Here is a 7,655-nt window from a genome sequence, read left to right as displayed (position 1 = left end):
AGATGGCGACGGACTTAGTCAGCTAATGTCGACATGGAGATAAGAGAGTGTTTCACTGTTTTACAACACCATCGAAATAAGCAGGCTATCATTAGGGTGAACTTATCAGGCGTTCCTTCACTCGGGGAAGTCGTTTCAGCACTGGCTCATCATTAGGCTGTTAAACCATTAAGCCCGTGTGTTACATCGACTCGCTACAATACAAGTTCAACTCCGTCTTTACACACCAACATACTTACAACCGACTTTATGACCGACTATCTAACTGGCACACCAAAAGCGTCGGTGTATCTTCCATGTTTGCAATAAGTGATTATAACAACAGACTACACTCGGTTCAGCTGTTTCCCAAGTAAATACGTGTTTAACGAATATCCTGTAGAACTGTCCAGGTGAACGCGTTATCTTACGAACCAAAAGATTTTATGATCATTCCTAATTTCTAGTCAAAGCAATACGTGGATGAACCATAAATAACAATTAACCGAATACCTGATAAAGCTTGTCTCGTATACTGTTCTATCTACGCACGTGTATGCAAAGTTTTAAAATAAAAACTTATTATTATTAGATTCCATTTACTCATTAGCTGTAAACCATCATTACTGGCAATATTTTCGGCCATAATCTCACAAACACCTCACAAGGTTTATCCAATTTAAAAGATTTAAGTTCGTCTTATAACCATATGCAGAGCTAATAATCATAATAATACGTAATGAAAACAAATAAACAATCAAATATAATTATATTATACAGTTTAATCAACAATTTTAATGAAACTAAAACTAAATGAACAATGGTATATGATTTGGAAGACACTTAAGGTGCGCAACGGAACGCCCAGTAAAATATCACAGACTTTGGCCCGGCATGGCAAAGCGTGTTAAGGCGCGCGACTCGTAATCTGAGGGTCGCGGGTTCGCATCCCCGTCGCGCCAAACATGCCAATCCCACTATTCGTTGGCGTAAGAGTTGGCGGTGGGTGGTGATGACTAGCTGCCTTCCCTCTAGTCTTACACTGCTAAATTAGAGACGGCTAGTACAGATAGCCCTCGAGTAGCTTTGTGCGAAATCAAAAACAAACAAACAAACAATCATAGACTTTCTGTGCTTTAGAAACCATTACGCTAGTGTCCGCAAAGTGAAACTTAATTAGTTGTGCTTAGAATAACAATTAGAGACCTCAGACGAAATAGTTACTGTGAAATTATTAAAAAATAGTCCCTTTAAAGTCACAAAACTATCCATCAAAAAGTCACAAAACTATCAATCAACAAGGATAGAAGTTATTTACGTTAAATTATAACGATTTGTTTGCTTCGAATTAAGCACAAAGTTATATAATAAGCATTTGTTCTCCGCCCACCACTGGTATCGAAACCCGATTTCTAGCACTGTGAGTTCGCAGACATGCCGCTGTGTCATAGGGGGGCAAATTATAAAGAAAAAGGGAAACTGTTATAAAATAGTCAACTTATGTATATGAAGATATCCATACGTATATGAAGTAAACAACAATAAACGATAGGAATGTTCTGTATCAGTTTGGCAAAAAGAAACAGCTGAAATATTGCAGTCCATCTCCCGATAGTTTTAAGCGAGAAATTATATTCCTAAAGGGAAGCCAAGGACTTCCTGGAGAGTTCACCCGTTTTAATCATTTGCACCACTATACAGTAGTGTGTTGTCTTTCACTCGGTCAGTAAGCACTAAAAATTCATCACATAAGGAATGCTTGACGTTGCAATGTGTACTGCCTGTCGTGATGTCATTAAAACGTGCACATGTCATGAATCGCGAGAAGAATTATGCACTCTGCAGGCTATAACACAGCATGACATGTGGACTTTAAAAGCAGAAAAGAAAATTATTTGTATCTCTTTATTTTGATTTTATTTATTCTTGTAACAGAATACTTTCTGGTCATAAGACTTTCCAAACGAAGGACAGATAATAAACGTGAGTGAGAAATAAAGTTTCTGGTTGATAGATACATGAGTGACTAGATCACTGGCAGATATTGTGGTACATCATACACCCAGAGCAAAGCCAACACTGAGTTATATTGACACAGACTACATTCTGATGAATGGAAAGGTAAATCACTGACTATGTCTAGGGACCAACGGTTCTAGTATTAGAATCATTTGGATGAACATACTATAGAGTTTATTAGCTAGTGAAATAATGCAGAGACTAACGAACATTACACAGTATGGGGGGGGGGATAATATATATATGTGCACATGAGTTGTGTTATATAGTGATTTGTTCTGAATTTCAAGCAAAGCTACACGAGGACTATCTGATCTAGCCGTCTTTAATTTAGCAGTTTAAGACTAGAGGGAAGGTAGCTAGTCATCACCACCCGCCGCTAGCTCTTGGGCTTCTCTTTTATCAACGAATAATGGGATTGATCGTTACTTTATAACGCCCCCACGGCTGAAAGGGCGAGCATTTTTGGTGTTACGTGGATTCGAACCTGCGACTATCAGGTAAGGAGTCGAGATCCTTAATCACCTGGCCAGGCCGAGACGTGTTAAATAGTTTCCTATGGATAAGATGCAGTGTACTGGCACCATGAAAGGGCGAGCATTTTTGGTGTTACGTGGATTCGAACCTGCGACCATCAGGTAAGGAGTCGAGATCCTTAATCACCTTTCCAGGCCGAGACGTGTTAAATAGTTTGCTATGGATAAGATGCAGTGTACTGGCACCATGTAACATAGTAAAACCCATCAGTAAGTTTTTCTAGGAGGGATGAAGTCTTAACACTATTCTGAAATTATAAGCAATCACATGTAAAGTATCCCACTAAAATGACCAAAGTAAAAACAGCTGAAGCTAGCAGTAACATCAGAGTATGCACAAGGTTGTCCAGAGTGGACACAAAGCTGACAAGTGTTGCACGCGGTTGTAAAACCCATCTGAGATCACAAACTCATCTGGATCTAATGTAGTAGCAGCGGTTCAATTGGTTAAATATACCAGCGTGTTGGTGGACCCAGATGGCTATTTGGATTAAATAACAGTATCTGAACATTGTATTGATACAAAAAAATATGCAAATACGCACACAAAATTGGATCCTCATGGTCACTTTGTGAGTAAAGATGCCGTCTCCATGGATCCTAGTAAGATACCAAAGATGAAAGATTGGCTCCTAATGCGACTAAGCAAAAGAATTGCAGTTTCTTAATATTGTGTCTTACTACCAATGGACTATTGATGGTTTATGGCCAAGTGTTCCAGGTTTGCCACATGACAGTCATTTCTTACTGAAGTTGAGACAAGTTTCAGAGAGAGTGAGGAAGGCGAATGAGAATCTCAGTCCATGAATCAGTAGAAACTTGGTGTATCTATGACACAACTGGAAATTATTGTAAGATATTGATGCCGGTAATAGTGGAAATATAGCGGTGTTAGTACAGAGTGGACCAAGTAATTGCATATGCTATATATATGCTCATAACTCATGAATGAAGATACTGTGTGACAAAGAAATAAGTGTTTTGGTTGTAGTTTTTGTGAAACATTACCCAGCATTATTTGTATGGTAGAAAACTCACCATCTGAGTGGACTACTTGTGTCTTGATTGGCTGATAAGCTTTAAAAATCTGGAAGAAACGAATGCACGTTGTATAACAACATTGAAAGAGTATGGTACTGCTATACAATATCACCCTAGCTTGTAACATGGAAATGTTGACAAATTAACTTCACAGTGAGACTATATAGATTCGTTGATTGTCTTTACTCTGGTCATTGTGACGGAGTTGAAGCCAGTTCTGCGGTAGCCATACAGCAAGTGGTTCCTTTTGTGGTTGAATACTAACATTAACATATATTTGCAGTTGAATAGCATTTTTAACACTTCGACGTAACATGGATGCTCGTAACCTTGGCATGTGTACAAGTAGCTTCGAGGATGGGCTGTACCATCGCTTCTCAGTCTGTGTGTCCAACAGCCATGAGATTCTTTAGGCTCCGCATAACACGAAGGTTGTAGAAGAGGTGTTAGCTGAGCATGCGCGCGTTACCTGAACATGTTCGTGTTATCGGAAGATGTGTTACCTAAACTTGTGATAACATTCTTTCATCTGTTGGCCACATTTAAATCAAGGTGTTTAGTACTTGGGAAGACATACACACTGTATACCACCCAAAGAAAGAACTGGTCTGAGCAGGGTAAACCTTAGCTTGTTGGCTCCTGTCTGCAGAGAATAGTACATGATATTGCTTATCCACTCTCGAACACAAAATGAAACTTTATTTTGTTTCATCATACCTATTAAGTGGTTTCAATTATATTTAGGTTCTATTAAAATGCATTATTTAAATTATATCTATGTTAAGAACGTAATGGGTGAAAACAAAAGGAACTATGTTATAATACGTCAACCGCATTACATGATATACAGTGCTGACAAAGCAATTTGTAATAGTGTTCTACAGGCTAGCTGGGATATGACACACATAATACTGGTATAGGTGCTACATATATCATTGGTTTTAGTGAACAATTACTGTTACGTTTTGAACTATATTAATGAAGTGAAATGTAATTATTGTTGATTCTATTTTAAGTCATTTAAAATTCAAATTTTAGAAATAAAAATAAATAAACAATATTATTTGCTTCCCTCCTTCACGAGCTTAGTGCCAGGTCCACAGAGTTACAACGTTAAAAAATAGGCGGGCAGACCATAGATAGTCCCATTGTGTAGTTTTTCACTTGACATCAATCAAACCAAACAACAACGTTGTTCATTTTATTATAATACCAATTATTTAGTTTTATGTTAAATATTTTTTTTGTCTATTGTGATAGAATTATTGCTTACGTACCACTTCCTGTTAAAGAGTTTATACTGTGTGTTAAAGCAAATTGCTTTATCTTTGTATTCGCTATTAAAAGGTTTGTATCGTGATATTGTGTTATTTATTGATATTTTATCTCATTTTCTGTGTATGTTGAATTGTAGTTATGATCTTGGTAGGTATTATATGATTCATGTTAGGAAGTATCTTTGCATTTTCTATCATTACAATGACTTATCATTTTTTGTTTACAGGTCACTTTTGTATGAAATTAAACTGTGCATCACAGTTAAAGGGTAAAATGTTAATACTTCATTAAAGGATTGCTTATCTGTACTGGATCTATTTTATGAGGGTGAAAGAAAATCACGGCAGTTTTTGACCGACGTGCAATGTAAATTCAAATTGGTTTTAAAGCCCAACATTAATGTTGGCTTGAGGACAAGATTGAGACAAAGTGTGAAAAAAAACAACATAATACAAACGTATATACCAAGTATATTCTATCTTTCTATTTGAATTTGGAATTTTTCAAACATTTTTTATTTATTCCATTGCATGTCCAATTTTCAGATAACGCTCCTTTTGCTCTGGCTACCTATTGTTCTGTGTCACTCACCTGAAGTAACGTTTTTTTGTTGGTTTTTTACTCCTGGAGGAGATATCTGTAAGGTTGAGTTTAATGTATAAGAATAGAACAGTTTGTTTTTTTTCTAGTGGTTGGTTGGTTGATGTTTTAAAGTTACAACTTCCACTTCGTTTCAATGGATGACCAGTCACGTGGGTGATAACACAATTCAACTTAAGTAAGAATGACACTACCACTTAAGCTGTTGTGAATAATATTGCAAGGGTGGGAAGTAAATACACACAGAGACATACAAACTGTGTTAGACTCATAGGGTTCAGGAATACTGTGTTATTCTGTGAACCTATCTTGCCTGAGGATATAACACAAGTAAGATGTTGTCTCTTTGTGTGTGTTTGTGTTAGAATATAACTAAATGTTTTTTTCAGTAAAATTTGGTTGATCTGTTTCCTGTTTTAAAGATTGTGAGCATGGATTGTTAATATTTAGGAAGCAAAAATTTCACCTGAAAGTATTCGCACTGTTTGTTTGTAGTTAAGTACAAAGCTACACAATGGGCTATCTGTGCTATGCTCACCACGAGTATTGAAACCCGGTTGTTAGCGCTATAAGTCTTCATAGTACAGAAAGCCCATTGCGTAAGTTTGTTTAAAAAAAACACACGCAAAAACTAAAGAAACTTCTGGTTTCATGCATCAACAGCGTCACTTGTTAGAAGATTGAAAATTGGCACATTTTTTTCCATAAAGTTCTAAAGGTCACATCAATTGACATTATTAAATTATTTTCAAGAGTGTCCCGGCATGGCCAGCACTCGACTCGTAATCTTAGAGTCGCGGGTTCGAATCTCCATCACACCAAACATGCTCGCCCTTTCAGCCGTGGCGACGTTATAACGTTACGTTCAATCCCACTATTCGTTGATAAAAAAGTAGCCCAAGAGTTGGCAGTGGGTGGTTATGACTAGTTGCCTTCCCTCTAGTCTTACACTGCTAAATTGGGGACGGCTAGCGCAGATAGCCCTCGTGTAGTTTTGCGCGAAATCCAAAAACCAAACCAGAAGTGTTTTGAATTACATGAGAGAAAAAGAAGAGAAAGACCTACCGATGTCCGGGGCTTAATTGTTCATACTAAATTATAGCATATTGTGTATCTTCTTATTAAACCAAAGCAAACAAAGTTGTAGATAAGCCAATGTGCTCTCAACGATTAATAGTGTGAGCTTTATATACGCATTTGAGATAAAATAAACTTTGGGAAATTTAATATTCTTCGCGCTTTATAACGTAGGGTTGTATTCTAAGTAATGAACGGTTCTTATAGACAGAAATTAAGGGGGAAAATAGGTTGAAATAATTCTTAAATATTACATTTATCAAAATAAAATAAAATTTCATGGTCTTTCCAGTGAACTCACAAAAGCGGAAGTATCGTATAAAATAGATTATCGGTCTGTGTGACATCATCATAAGACTGTTTGGTTCAGCACAAACTCACATTGGGCTGTGTCCATCGCGGGAATCGAACACCAGATTTTAGCGTTGTAAGTCCGTTAACTTACCCCTATCCCCAAAATTAAACTTGCATTACAATGAGTGACGTATGATATGCTTATTTCTTCTAAATTTACATGACGTTTATCTGACAAAATACTGTTTGTGACAAAACGAAATGTATTCGACACATAATGTCTTTAATTCCTTTATTTACAACACAAAAAATAGCGAAGATTTATACTGTACATATAAAACCTTACAGGATTCTGGTTTGGTTTTTGAATGTTCAATATAACAAAAATTCAGAGAAAAACATACGATTTAAAATCCTTTACCTTTTTAACATTTATAGCAATTAATTGCTCATCACATAAACTGAACGCAGCTGTGATATTCTAATTGTTTCGTGCAACAAAATAATTCTACAATTCTAAAATGAAACATTGCACACTTCCATTATTTAAATCGCTTTCCTTTAGACTCAACGTGTATCTAAACTCGACCATGTTCATATATTTTTCATTTCTATCTCTCAACAAAAATATAAACTATCTCTCGGAAGAAAATTTTTCAACGTCCGAATAGAGAGTTTGTGTTTTCTTGTAGCAATCTGCCGCCTCCACTGAGAAGGAATCGAACCCTTAATTTTAATGTTCTAAATCCGTGGACTCACCGCTGTACTCGCGAAGGACCCGAAAAGAGAAAGATATTGCGTATGTACATAAAAAACATACGAACACACGTC

This window comes from Tachypleus tridentatus, chromosome 1 (assembly GCF_004210375.1).
Source record: "Tachypleus tridentatus isolate NWPU-2018 chromosome 1, ASM421037v1, whole genome shotgun sequence".
Taxonomy (NCBI): domain Eukaryota; kingdom Metazoa; phylum Arthropoda; class Merostomata; order Xiphosura; family Limulidae; genus Tachypleus; species Tachypleus tridentatus.
Note: the sequence above shows the minus strand (reverse complement) of the source record.